The sequence below is a fragment of the Podarcis vaucheri genome (assembly GCF_965113315.1).
Source record: "Podarcis vaucheri genome assembly, chromosome: 3".
Lineage (NCBI taxonomy): Eukaryota > Metazoa > Chordata > Lepidosauria > Squamata > Lacertidae > Podarcis > Podarcis vaucheri.
In genome coordinates, this window is record NC_138761.1 from 44,061,855 (window position 1) to 44,074,859 (window position 13,005).

At 42.7% G+C, this 13,005-nt stretch overlaps 1 protein-coding gene and 2 long non-coding RNA genes across 5 annotated transcripts in view; 1 reads left to right on the forward strand and 2 right to left on the reverse strand.

Annotated features, from left to right (window-relative positions):
* The window catches only part of PRKD3 (protein kinase D3), a 57,053-nt gene extending 54,602 nt beyond the window's left edge, over positions 1-2,451 (reverse strand). For 2 of the 3 annotated variants that reach the window (XM_082215008.1, XM_082215007.1), the window contains exon 1: positions 2,131-2,451. The gene's annotated coding sequence lies outside the window, so the exon portion shown is untranslated. The remainder of the gene's footprint in view (positions 1-2,130) is intronic. The other variant, XM_082215006.1, reaches the window with a different exon arrangement.
* Positions 2,452-2,568: 117 nt separating this feature from the next.
* On the forward strand, positions 2,569-12,752 carry LOC309528006. Its single transcript, XR_014217457.1, has 2 exons — positions 2,569-2,963; positions 12,177-12,752. It is a non-coding gene; the product is annotated as an uncharacterized lncRNA (long non-coding RNA).
* Positions 3,015-6,952, reverse strand: LOC309528012. The gene is made up of 3 exons (XR_014217466.1): positions 4,361-6,952; positions 3,661-4,312; positions 3,015-3,304 (listed from the first exon to the last, which is right to left on the reverse strand). It is a non-coding gene; the product is annotated as an uncharacterized lncRNA (long non-coding RNA).
* Positions 12,753-13,005: the final 253 nt, after the last annotated feature.

Genomic DNA, 13,005 nt, shown 5'->3' on the forward strand with positions numbered 1-13,005 from the left:
CTAAACCTTGTACAAACTAATTTGGACTATGAGATGAAGAATCACAATGATCAGACTATACATTCAATTTAGAAATGGCTCTCTTCCACTTTCTAAATTGCAGTAGCAACCAAAACTGACTCATTCACGACTAAAGGCATGATTAACTTAGGGAACATCATTTTGTAACCATTCCTAATAACTTCTTCAGAAAAAAATCAGCGAAATTTCAAAGAATCAGTTGCAAAGTCAGAAGCTAGCAAATCCTTATGTAATCACTCTAGTTCAGATCTTGATCTATTTGCCCTGCTATTTGCCTTTGCCTAAACTACTTTCAAAAGCCACAAGTAGGCTTCCATATTTTCTTTCTTCACACTCATCTGCTGGCAAACATGACATGCCCAGCATTCTTTCAAACCTTGGTGCAGCAGAAGTCGTCTTCATAGTTGCAGCTCTGTAGCTGGGAGGAAAGATGGCTGTTGTTTGATTGCTATGCCTCAGTCACAAGGCAGACAAAGTGGCATGGGAGGCAGAGAGTGTCCTTAGCCACTATGAGGCCAAGGCACCTAGAGCAATAAAGAGTGGCAAGGAGCCACACAAGACCAAACCAGCAATGGCAGAGGAAGGGTGCCGACAACCACTTTTTGCCCTGATTATTCTGGAAGCTTTTCCTAATGTTCCTAAAGCTGAAACACATAGCAATCAAAATGCAGCAGTATGCCAGCTGCAGGGAAATAAGTTTTACAGTAAAGAGGTGCCAGTTAACAATGGGGCTGTGCAGACCGAAATTACGCAAATTTATTTGAAAGAAAGTTGGAATTCAACAATTCTCACTTTCTAGAAAGCATGCACTGTATGCTTTAGTTTTGGGAAGGTACTTGGCACACTGACAGGCTACTGTACTCTATACTGCTGAACACATTGTGGACCTAATTGCAACAGATGCAACCTATCCAAAAGGGAACCCCCTTTGTTAATAAAATCCGGTGTGTAAATGTCGGGCTTAAAGTTAAAAGATCGGAAAGAAAGGTTTCAGCAACACTGCAGACACCAGCTGAAAAACACAGCATTCCAGTGCACTGCGGTCCTTTTTGCAGTTTAGACACCCTGATAGCCTCTGGTAAAGCCAAACTATCAGCAATTGCCATAGGGAACAACATAATCCCCATGTGGTTTGTGGGTGTCAGGCACAATTTGAACTGACTCACTTCTTTCTCTATTTACACCTCCATTGCTCCCCAAAGCTACATTTCCTGCTTCCTTATTATGAGATTACCATCAATTCCCAAAAGCCCTTCACTAAGTGAAAAACTCTTAATCACACTCTTCACACTAAATATTATGCTTTGCAAGCCAGTTACAGCAGTGCCGCTGCGCTTGAGGACAGTTCCCCCCATTGAAATTAGCAATTTACAACTTTTTTTACTCTTTTTTTTTTAAAGCACTGAAGTGTTACATGGGTCACATTAAAGCCACATGGGCATCTTCACTTAATTCCCTCGCAATCCAACAGGTTGCCAGGCTGAGAACTTGCTGCGGGGAGTGGGGAGGTGGGGGGAGATTGGTCATTCCCCCCCGCCAGATCCCTCTCCCCAGCGTTTTGAACCCTCCTTTGCAGCACTTCAGGCGAAAGCTGGTGGTCAGATGAAGGCTCGAAAAGTCGTGGGGGCGTCAGCTGCAGAGGAGGCGAGGATGAGGAGGACGGGAGCGCGTGGCTCTCTTCCATCCCGGGGCACCGACTGCTCTGGGCGAGAAAGAAAGGAGGCGAATCCAGCCCCCCCCCCCCAAGAAGATGGGGCAGCCTCCGTCGGGAAGCATCCCTCACAGCTGGGGGGGGCAGGGATGATGTGGCCTTCAGGGAGTCACCGGCCCCTCCACATCTGGGCACACCCGGCCTCCTCTTGACCCCCCCCACCTCCGTTGACCACAGCTGGATGGTCAAGGCGGGAGGAGGGAGTCACTTGGGACTCAGCCCGAGCCCGGCGCCCCCGCTGCCCTCGCTTCGCCTCCCCGCACCCCACCCACCCGGGAAGGGCGGTGTTGCCGCCCCCGACGCGACCGGAGGAACTTTCCACGTTGCCCCCTCTGCCCATTCCGCCTCCTCCCGCCCTCGGACTCCCTCTCTTTCCCCTCCAACTCCCGACCACTCACTCGCGTCTCGGCGAAACTCCGTCTCCTCCCGGGACTGCTGGGCGGTTTCACACGTATCTCATTACCGCCGCTCCCACTTCGAGCGACACACCATCTACTGTACACACACACACTGAGAAGCTTCAGCCGCCCGAGATGGGACAGGAGGAGTGGGGTGGAGGTGGGAGGGGGTGGCCGAGAGGCATGCTGGGAAGGGGAGTTTTTCCTCCCCCTCCTCCCTCCTGAGGTGAACGGCGCAGGGAACTACAACGACCGCGGGGCCACTGCGAGAGCGAGGCGAAGAGGCTGAGACGGCGCAGGCGCCGGGCCGCCGGACAGAGTTTCCGTTACTTCTAGTGCCTGTGGCGGTTGGTGTTCTGAACCGCTATAGCGCGAGGGAGCGTGAGGGGAGCGGGGAATGGAGGGAGTCGCTGGAAGAGGCGGAGGAGAAAAGTAATGAGCGGCAGAGGGAAACGGGCGGGATAAGGGGGCTGGAGGTGCACCGATTTTTATTTTTTTTAAGGAAGTGGGTGAAATGTGGACCAAACGTGCGAGGGGGAACCGCAAAGTTTTGATTTTGTTCAGGACTTTGGTGTGAGGCAGGCGCCCCGCCAAGGCTCCGTCACGTTATTGCTGCTCGGGAGAAGCTCCTCTGGTGAAGGAAGCCAGAAAGCGGCGCCCGGCTCGTTCCCTTCCCGAATTCCAAGCGCATTTGATCATCCCCTTCTCTTCCGAGCATCTACCAAAGCGCCTTCGCTTCCCCTGGACTGCCGCGTTGAGGACAAGCTAAATCCGTGGTCATTCGAGACCCTTTAAAAAAAAAAAGTGCCCCCCCACACGAAAACAACCCAGAGGTTTGATGCTTACAGCTCGTCACATTTATGTCGTTTATTTTTATATTTTTAAATTAAAAAAAATAATTGGTTTTTCAAATTAAAATTTTACAGAGCTATATCAAACATAAATAATAAAAACAAGATTCCAAGGAATCCCCTAGACTTCCATCCTCCCCTTTGCGGGTCCTATTATTCATTCTTTCCTCTTGCATCTTTTATGATAATCCAAATCCTTTACCTCTTCCATTATGTCCAGAATTCAACCTTAAACTACAAGTGATATTTCAATCCTGCTAACGATTTTACATTTATGTCATTTATTAATGCTTGGGTTATAGACCTTTCACGTACAGTGGTGCCTTGCAAGACGAAATTCATTCGTTCCACGAGTTTTTTCGTCTTGCGATTTTTTCGTCTTGCGAAGCACGGTGTCGGAAAAGTTTTGGAAAAGCTTCAAAAATCACCAAAGTTTTCAAAAACCTAAAAAAAGGCTACCACACCGCGTGCTATGAGTTGCTCCTCGAAGTCAAGTCGCAACTGTATTAACGGTTTTAAGAAAAAGGAAACAAACTTGCAAGACGTTTCCGTCTTGCGAAGCAAGCCCATAGGGAAAATCGTCTTGCGAAGCAACTAAAAAAACCAAAAACCCTTTCGTCTTGCGAGTTTTCCGTCTTGCGAGGCATTCGTCTTGCGAGGTACCACTGTATAAGATAACCTAGCAGTATAAAATACTGCAATAAAAATCACATTGCTGCCTGGAAGAATCCTACATAAAACCTACCATCTTTACAATACTACATTGATCACATTTAACCTATATAGAACTTAGCATATTAAAAGGGTAAAATTTAATATAGATTTTAAAATATATATTAAAAGATATTATGGTTAAATAAGAGCACCCCCAAAGCAGTCAGCTACAATCTCCTTAATAATAACCCTTGCCCAGATTTTCATTGGTTGCTAGGGCAAAGAGAGAGAGACCTTGTGGGTTATCCTGCAATCAGTGTCCCACAAGGTCTCTCTCTTTCCCCTGGCAGCAATGAAAATACATTGATGCAGTTCACTTCACAGCCACAATAGGAAAGGCTTTCCAATAAGCCAGCTCTTGTTGCACTCCAGGGTGACGGAACTGTGCCGGGGCCAGCCCTGCTATTAGGCAGAATGAGGTGGCTGCCTCAGGCGAGGGAGGAAGGGAGTGCATGAGAGGGCTCAAGGCTTACCGCTATCTTGTTGTTTTACACTAAGATAAGATGGCCCAGACATGTCCATTACAACACTTCCATGCACCCGCCCATAGAAGGAATTGTTGGATGATGAGAAAAGGCTCAGTATTAGTCATGGGATCCATTTCTATATGTTTCACTCTTTCCTTTTTCCTCACAAGTTTGCACAGATTCTGTGCGCATTTTTACTTTTGTACACTGTGACTTCTGTTCTTTCACCTGATGAAAAGCAAGGGTGGCAAGATTTAATTGGTAGGTTAATCATCCCACAGTGTTAGCTGTGGACCTAAAGAGCTGCTTGGGCTCACACCAGGAGCCTGCACTAGCCCAGTGTATTTTTTTATTTGAACAGCCGACCCCATGCCATCACACAATTTCGAACAGCCTTTGAATCACTTTTCAGCTTCAAAAGCAATTTGTCATGTGGCGGAGGGCTGTTTAAGAAAGGCAAGTCTAAAGCAACCTTGGAATCATGGAACTAGCTTGGTGGTTTTCTGGATCTTGGCCATAGCTGCAGGCCACATTTAATTGGTGAGAGAAATCTTTAGCCAACAAGGTTGCAAGCCTTTCTTTTTTAGGCTTTTTATTCTCTTAACGTAACAGTAATTAGGAATGAGCAATATTAAAGATGTGGGGTTTTTTTACCCCATCTAACAATGACTGGAGGCTTTGTTTAATACATTGTAGGGTATCTTAACTTTTCCTTCGCTATGCCATATAGATTCTGATGTTTTGATAATATGCCCATTTATTTACATCTAATCCATTAAAAAACAAATTGCAAACCAATTCCCAATTATTAACAGTTGAAATACCTTACAGAAAATGAAAGTAGGCAAATATAACTTTGTTCATCCGCATGCCTATGGCTGTATTTGCTCTCCTAGAAGTCTAAATTCAATGGCAAAAATCATATTTGCAAAATATAACTGGGTTTTTCTTGTGGGTGCATTCTGCAACATGTCATTGGCTCAATAATATTGCATTAGTGGTGGATTTATACTGACCTACCCACACATTGTTCAGCTTTACTAGTTGTTCTGTGGGGCTTCCCCAGTGTTACTGGATTATTGCCATCTGGAGGGGCACTCTTGCACTATAGTGCAATGAAAGTAGACCCCAAAAAAACTGGAACATTTGTGTATGCAAGGTTACAAGATTTCAGCAGGAAGATACAGGACATGCACCAATTGGAAATGAAGCAGTATGTGTTGCCCTAAAATGTTTGCAGGAACAAACAAAATTGAGAGCAGTGTTTTGTTTAGCCATCCCAGTACCATCATGAACACAAAGCATAGTGAATGCACAATTTTAAAAAAAGCCTTCCAGAGGACCTCCCCAAAATATCAGCATTATACCATTTTTCTCACAAATATGTCACACATAGGTAAGCAAAGAAGAAGAATGGAGAAAGTTATGATTTTTTTATATTCCAAGGAACTTGGAGGGGAGAATACTTTATTCCATTACATTCCACAGTCAGAGATCGTTTACAAAGCTATGTTGCAACTATACAACCAGATAATTTGCCTAGAATTTATCACTGTTGAAATCCCGATGTATTTTAAATAACATTTGTAGAGGCATGTTGCTTTGTACATTTAAAAGTGAATGCCTTCTGGGCCCATTTTAATGATGTATGTTCAATGAACAGATGTTATTGTTGCTGCTAAAGTGCTATGCTAAATAGTTCGGAGCAATCTTTGTTTCTTTTTTCACCCTGAGTGTGGCTCCCACACACCAGCATTTGGAACATCATCAGGGTTGGTTGTATAAACAGATTTAAAGGCAAAAGCTGGATTCAGTATTTTAAGCAAGCTCTCTTGTATACAGAACATATTTTCCAGCAACTCCCAAATGTATATCAGTTTATGAATAATAACAGATGGATATTGGGTATTACTGCAACCATTTTGGGGCTGCAATTAAGCTTCTTTGTAAAGCTTAGCTGTGTAACATCCACTAGATTCAATGCTTCTTTAATTTGTTGCTCTAAACTATGCTAGCTGCTTTTTCATAGGTTAGAACTGAGAGTGGATTAGGTAAAATCATTATTAATAGTCTGTAAAATAACACATCCATTTGGGATGTTTGGCTATTTTCTGATTCTGTGTTACTAAACCAGAGGGGACATTTTGTTTTTACTATTAAATCTCGTTGTAGCTTTTGATCACCTTTATATGTAACTGTAAATGCAGAGCTCATGTATGTGCTTATACTGTACAATGTAACTGAAATCATGCTACTTATTAGGATACTGATGATTCAAATTCTTTGGTGGGGTAGCAAGAAATTTATCTTTGGGTAAGCTCACTCTCTCTCCATACCCTCTTGCACACATAATCTTCAATCAGATCACTCTTGCTGCTGTCTCTGGCGGACAATCTGCCACAAGCCAGCAGACACATGCATCCAATCAGCAATCACTGTCTGTTTCCAGGCCCCACCCCATCCCCATGAGGTTGGAAAACACATTTTTAACAAGGAATTCCTTTTCATCCATTGAAATAGTGTCCAGGAATGACTACATAAGATGTTGGGACACAACACTCCTCCATTTAGCATTCTTTCCCCCGACTGGTAATGAGTAGTGAATCTGGAGTCCTATAGACTACATGTTAGGATTAAGTCCAGGTGGATGTGAGCAAACACCCCTAGAAAATCCAGTTGCATTGTTTTGTATTTTGTCTCTTTGCAATTTTGTGACACACAAGGATGAATGAGATCAGGAGAGCAGCAGGAGTACAGTCAAAGGCCATAACAAATTATAATAGTAAATGTAATATACCGTATTTTTCGCTCTATAACACGCACCCGGCCATAACACGCACGTAATTTTTAGAGGAGGAAAATCTGTAGGCATGCCACCCTTAGGCATTTCCTCCATAACATGCACAGACATTTCCCCTTACTTTCTAGGAGGAAAAAAGTGAGTGTTATGGTGCAAAAAATACGGTAATTATGTACACAGAGCACATACAGGTGAAAAGATTGCAAGCCTTGCCTGTTAAAAGTATGATTTAGCACCTTGTTGCAAACAATAGAAAGTCCAATATCCTAAAGACTCAGGAATCAAATAAACATAACTCCAAATTATCACAAGATTTTATGGGGGGAACTACTAATGGTTTGATCGCTGGAACTACAAATACTAGGGCATTTTTGCTTCCAGAGCTGGCAAAGTCTGAGTGGTTAGTGAGGGCTTCCCATTCTTTCCAACTTCCCTAGAATTATTTCTTGTCAAGCACACTTGGTGCTAAACCTGACCACTATGTGGTAGTATTAACATTAACACTGGGAACAAATATTTCCATCCATATTTGAAAATGTACAGTTGCTCAACTCTGTAATAACATTATGAAGTGACTTGTCAAGTACTTCAAACATACTTGGTAGCAGTGTTATATTTTCACAGAGTTATGGTTAACCTATTTGTTTGACATAAACCTCAATGATGTGAAATCACAATGGTTATTTCGCAATAATACTTGCTCATTTACCTACCATTCCCTTTTGTGGCTGCATATTTTTTTATTTAAAAAACCATAAAGCAACCTTAATCCCTCCCCGCAAGTTCTAATACAATTATTTGGTCAATTATTTTTCTACTAAAACATCACTCACTTACTAAATGACTTGGTAATAACTAAGTATATTGTTGTGAGTGGTTTGTCATCAAATAATATTCTGCCACACCCCTCCATCAAACTATACCACCCTTTTTGTTGTGGAAAAAAGTGCCAATGTCACTTTCCTGGTTAAGGAGGCTCTAGTACTGTTAGTACAACAGCTAGATTCCTTCCTGTATTCAAATATGGATGTATGTTTATGTATCATACCATACTGGAAAAATACTTCAGTAATGCCCATTATTTGCTAAATGTCTAAGATTCCAAATGTCTACCCTGGTTTCTTTCAAATCTACAGTTGTACCTTGGAAGTTGAACAGAATCCATTCCAGAAGTCCGTTCGACTTCCAAAACTTTCGAAAATCAAAGCACTGCTTCTGATTGGTTGCTGGAAGCTCCTGCAGCCAGTAAGCTGTGGAAGCCCTGTCAGATGTTCCACTTCCAAAAGAACGTTCGAAAACCAGAACACTCACTTCTGGGTTTCGATTGTTCGGGAGCCAAAATGTTCGAGAACTAGGCTGTTTGAAAACCATGGTACGATGGTACGAGGGCATTTCCTTCCCCTTAAAAACCCTACAGAGGTTATTCTTTTCTGCTATCCTTATTGCAACTCTACTGTGGCATGTGCTAGCCAGAAGAGATCCATGATACTATAATGTAATGTACAATAAATCTGAGATAACACTTTAGAAAAGCAAGCATGGCCTTCTCTGCAACTTGCTCTGAAAGCTGGAGCCAATACAAGGAAGTATCAGTCAATCCTTGTCTGTTCAAATGTGTCATCCCAATCCTTTTTGGCAGCACATTGTTTTTTGCAGTCTCAGCAGTCCTTGTGGTGAACCTTTGTCTGCCATCCCCAGTTGCCTCTGGTACCCACAGAGCTCCTGCCAGGTTGCAACATCACAGCTTCAGTGTGACTACATACAGAAAGCTACTTTGTTACTTCCAGTGAAGAAAATCTCCACTTTAACTGCTGCCCAAGCTACTTTGCAAGATAAGACCTTTCCAGACAAAGGTCCTTTCTTGTGAAGGTAATATAGTTTTCTCTTAGCTTTTTACTCGTTATAGTCACATCCATCCTCATGTAATGGAACAGAGCAGGAAAAGCCTTGCTGGTAGAGAATATTCAGCAATTATTTATTGCAGAAGATCCCCCTTGCCTGGCAGTCTTGACAGACCATCAGCCTTTGCCCCCTGCTAATGGCCCATCCAGCTTGCTCTGCCAGCTGGCTTGCTTCCTTAGCATAACTAAATCCAGGAGGTTTCTGTGTTTGGCAAAGTTTAATCAAACCTGGATTAATTCTAAATCATAACACGTTTAGGGGGATCTAGCCCCCCTCAAAAAACTCATTACAAGATTCTATTTGTTATACATTCTTGACCATTATCAGACAGTTTCTGAGTATCTAATCGAGCTTGCTTCTGTGTGTTTAGAAATGACCTTTTCTCTCTCTTCCCACCCTCTTAAAGTTTTACATATTAATTTAATAAATTAATGTTTTTAGAAACCATCATGAAGCCATTCAGGGAGACACTGCTTGAACACATTGAAACCAGAGGCAAAATCTATTGTAAAGTTATTTAAATATTTACAGGCTTCTGTCTCCTGATACATCTCCTCTTTGTGCACAGATATCACCACTGCCAGGCAAGACTGCTTTTACCCTATGCTCTGACAATACCAACCCCTTACTTTCCCTTGAAAACCAACCCAGTATTTCACAACACAATAGTTTCCACTAACTGCCAAGCAAGTTAGTGGAAGAGAGTAGCCATGGGAACATAACAGCCTAAGGCCGTCTTGGCCAAGCTGGTGCCCCCCAGATGTTTTGGACTGCAATTCCCATCAGCCCCAACTATACTGACTGGTGCTGATGGGAATTGAGTCCATAATGTCTGGAAGGAACTGGGTTGGCCCTTAGCACTGCCCTCACACCACTGACCATTTCCCCATATTATGCATTTCAGTCTCTTGTTTCCCTGTGCAAGACAAATGGCCCTTTAATTGTTCCTCATATACATCATGAACACATCACCAACAGTGGCTTTCTGAGAGCCTTCCCTTTATTACACACCTTAGTTACTTTGAGAAGCATGGCAAACTTTCCCATTTCTGTAGTGTAAGTTGTATTAAGCTGCTTCCACAGTGGGCATTTGCTGTGGAATACCTACACTTTGTTCACTTTTTACAAGGCATCTACACAGTGCCATGAACAAAACATACCTTACTTACTTTTTTCTCTGTTCAGCTTCCTTCCTCCAACTTAAAAAGAGTTAAGAAAAATCCAACTTTTAAAACTCAATGCAATACCTGCAAACTTTCTACTGTTGTGGGTGGTCTTTCATGCTATTATTCTGACTTCCATAGATTGCTCTAGCTAGTCATTTCCTTTATGGACTGCCTCTCAGCTTTATCACTTTATCCTTTCCCTTTCCAAATAGCAGTACCGTTACATCTATTTCTCCCCTTGCCCCCCAATTTCAGCAGGCAGGGATTATCAGAAATTCAGTAACAAATACTTAACAAAATATACACACGCACAAATCCTAATGAAAGTCACATATCCCAAAATAATCCAGTGCTGGAGAAAAGGTGCAAGAAGTCTGAAAGCAGAGTTGCTATTTCACTTCCAGCTTAAAGTAGAACAGAAATAATTACTGCAAAATTGTCCACATCTGGAAGCCCCCTCGGTTGCTATGATACAAATAGGTTGGAGATAGCTCCCACACTTCGGCTCTTTAGTGTTGTTCTTCCTCTATTAGATGGAAGTGAAATTAAAATGGTCAGCTCACATGGAACTCAGTGTAGCATTGTTCCTTATAACAATCCCACAGTGTCTCTCCCTTTGTCCCAGGTCCTAAATTATATTGATTTTGAACTGTTTAATTTGCTTAGGTTTTATTTAGTGTGTAATTCAAGTTGCACTATGCATAAGCTGCTTGCAACATAAAGGTAAAGGGACCCTTGACCATTAGGTCCAGTCGTGACTGACTCTGGGGTTGTGGCACACATCTTGCTTTATTGGCCGAGGGAGCCAGCATACAGCTTCCGGGTCATGTGGCCAGTATGACTAAGCCGCTTCTGGCAAACCAGAGCAGCGCACAGAAACACCATTAACTTTCCCGCCAGAGCGGTACCTATTTATCTACTTGCACTTTGACGTACTTTCGAACTGCTAGGTTGGCAGGAGCAGGGACCAAGCAACAGGAGCTCACCCTGTCATGGGGATTCAAACCGCTGACCTTCTGATTGGCAAGCCTAGGCTCTGTGGTTTAACCCACAGCGCCACCCGTGCCCCGCTTGCAACATAGTTTTACATAAAAGTGACTGTCAGTGCAGCCCTGTCCTCTGTCTTCACAGAGGAAGATAGGGGGCAGATCCTAGAGCCTTAACTAGCTTATGCAGGCAGTGAGTCTGAAGAACAGAAGCAGATAGTGATGATAAGAGATGACGGTCTAGGCCTAACAGACAAAATAAACACTGAGAAATCACTGGGACCAGATATGAACTGAAATGTGAAATTGCTTATCTTCTTTAAAAATCTGTAACTTGTCCTTCAGGTCAGCCTCTATATCTGAGGACTGGAAAGTGGCCAATGCAGCACAATTGTTTAAAAAGGGATCCAGGTGGGATTCTGGAAATTGCCGGCTGGCTAGCTTAGCATCTGTCCCAGGAAAACTGGTGGAAAGTACTGTTAAAATAAAATAACCAAGCATATAGAAGAACAAGTTTTGCTGAAGGAGAGCCAGCATGTCTTCTGCAAGGGCAAGTCTTGCCTCACTATCTTGCAGGCAGCAAAGGGACAGTAACAGCACAATCATAAACATCTACTCACTCATAAATGTTGTATTTAATTCAATGTGGCTTGTTCCCTGGGAAGTGAGGTTAGGATTGCAGCTTAAAGTTTCCTTCTGCAAATTTCCTTACAGTAGCTTATCATAGGATTCAGGCCACTGTAAATACTTTATAGCATCAATAATTGTTTTGGTATTCAAGTTTAGAACAATCCTTTGGTTCTCCAGATGAAAATTTATTTTCTGTCATATTTGCTTGTGGCAATGTAAATTATCACTTCCTGATAAGGCACCAATGTGGTTTGAGGTTTCCTGCAGTGCACATGTCTATTGAAACTGAAAGGTTATCTCTGCCTAGTCTCAGTTCATAGAAAGAAAAGAGAAGTGAATGAATGAATTATATCTTCTTACCCATAGAGTTCACAACTATGGCATGAACTGTGTTTGCAAAAAATAGACTTAAAGAGCAGTACAGTCAAGGGCCCCATTGATTTTAATTAGGAATCCATCAGTGCATGCATTTAAGTGTCCCATTTAAATCAGTGGGATGCCGAAGCACTTATTATGCTGTTTAATTTTAGATATCATGTGCATCCACAGCAGTGACCAGAGGAGGAATGAAGCTGGGAAGAGCACAGAAAGAAGAAATGCCATGGCACACCTGCATCAGATGCCTTCATCTGCCCCATCTGTAATAAACATTTCACTCCCATATCAGTCTCTACAGTCACAGCAGGTGCTGTAACTCTCCAATGGTTTGACTTCACCTCCAAAGGCAACTCTTTCCTTGTCCCCTGATACAGACAGATGCCAACCAATCTCGCTGATTTTTGAGCCTGCATGTGATATTCAACTGCAGGTCTGCCCCTTTGCTGTGTGTCATGCAGCAGTGTGATGGAACCTCAGGGACTCATATTATCAGCAAATCTTGACTACACCTACCATAAAGGGATGATAGAAAATTCTAAGCCACGATGTATTTAGAACTAAGAATATAAAATATGTTTGTTGTAAGAGTTGTTTTGTTCAGTATCCATCAGGTGGCACTGTAACATTACATTGAACAGCAAGCAAGCAAGGTATTTTTAAAACTCAATAATGTTTTGTGCTAGTTTTCTACTAAAAATAATTAAAAATAATGTTATCATTTTCCATCATCTGTTTGTACTTGCAAATTGTGTTTCTTTTTATTCTCTATTGGCTTATTGTTTTGATTGTCGTTTGTATAAGAAAACTTGTTTTTAAGGCAATAGGTTTAGGGCTGGCCCGGGAGTGGGCCCTAGCCAGCGGAATGGCTGGGGCAGGTTCCACTAGGGGGGATGTACTAGGACACCCAATCTTGGTGATCACGGATAGGAGGAGGAGTTACGCTAGGACCAGACCATGTCATTACCGAGGAGGCAAGTTTAG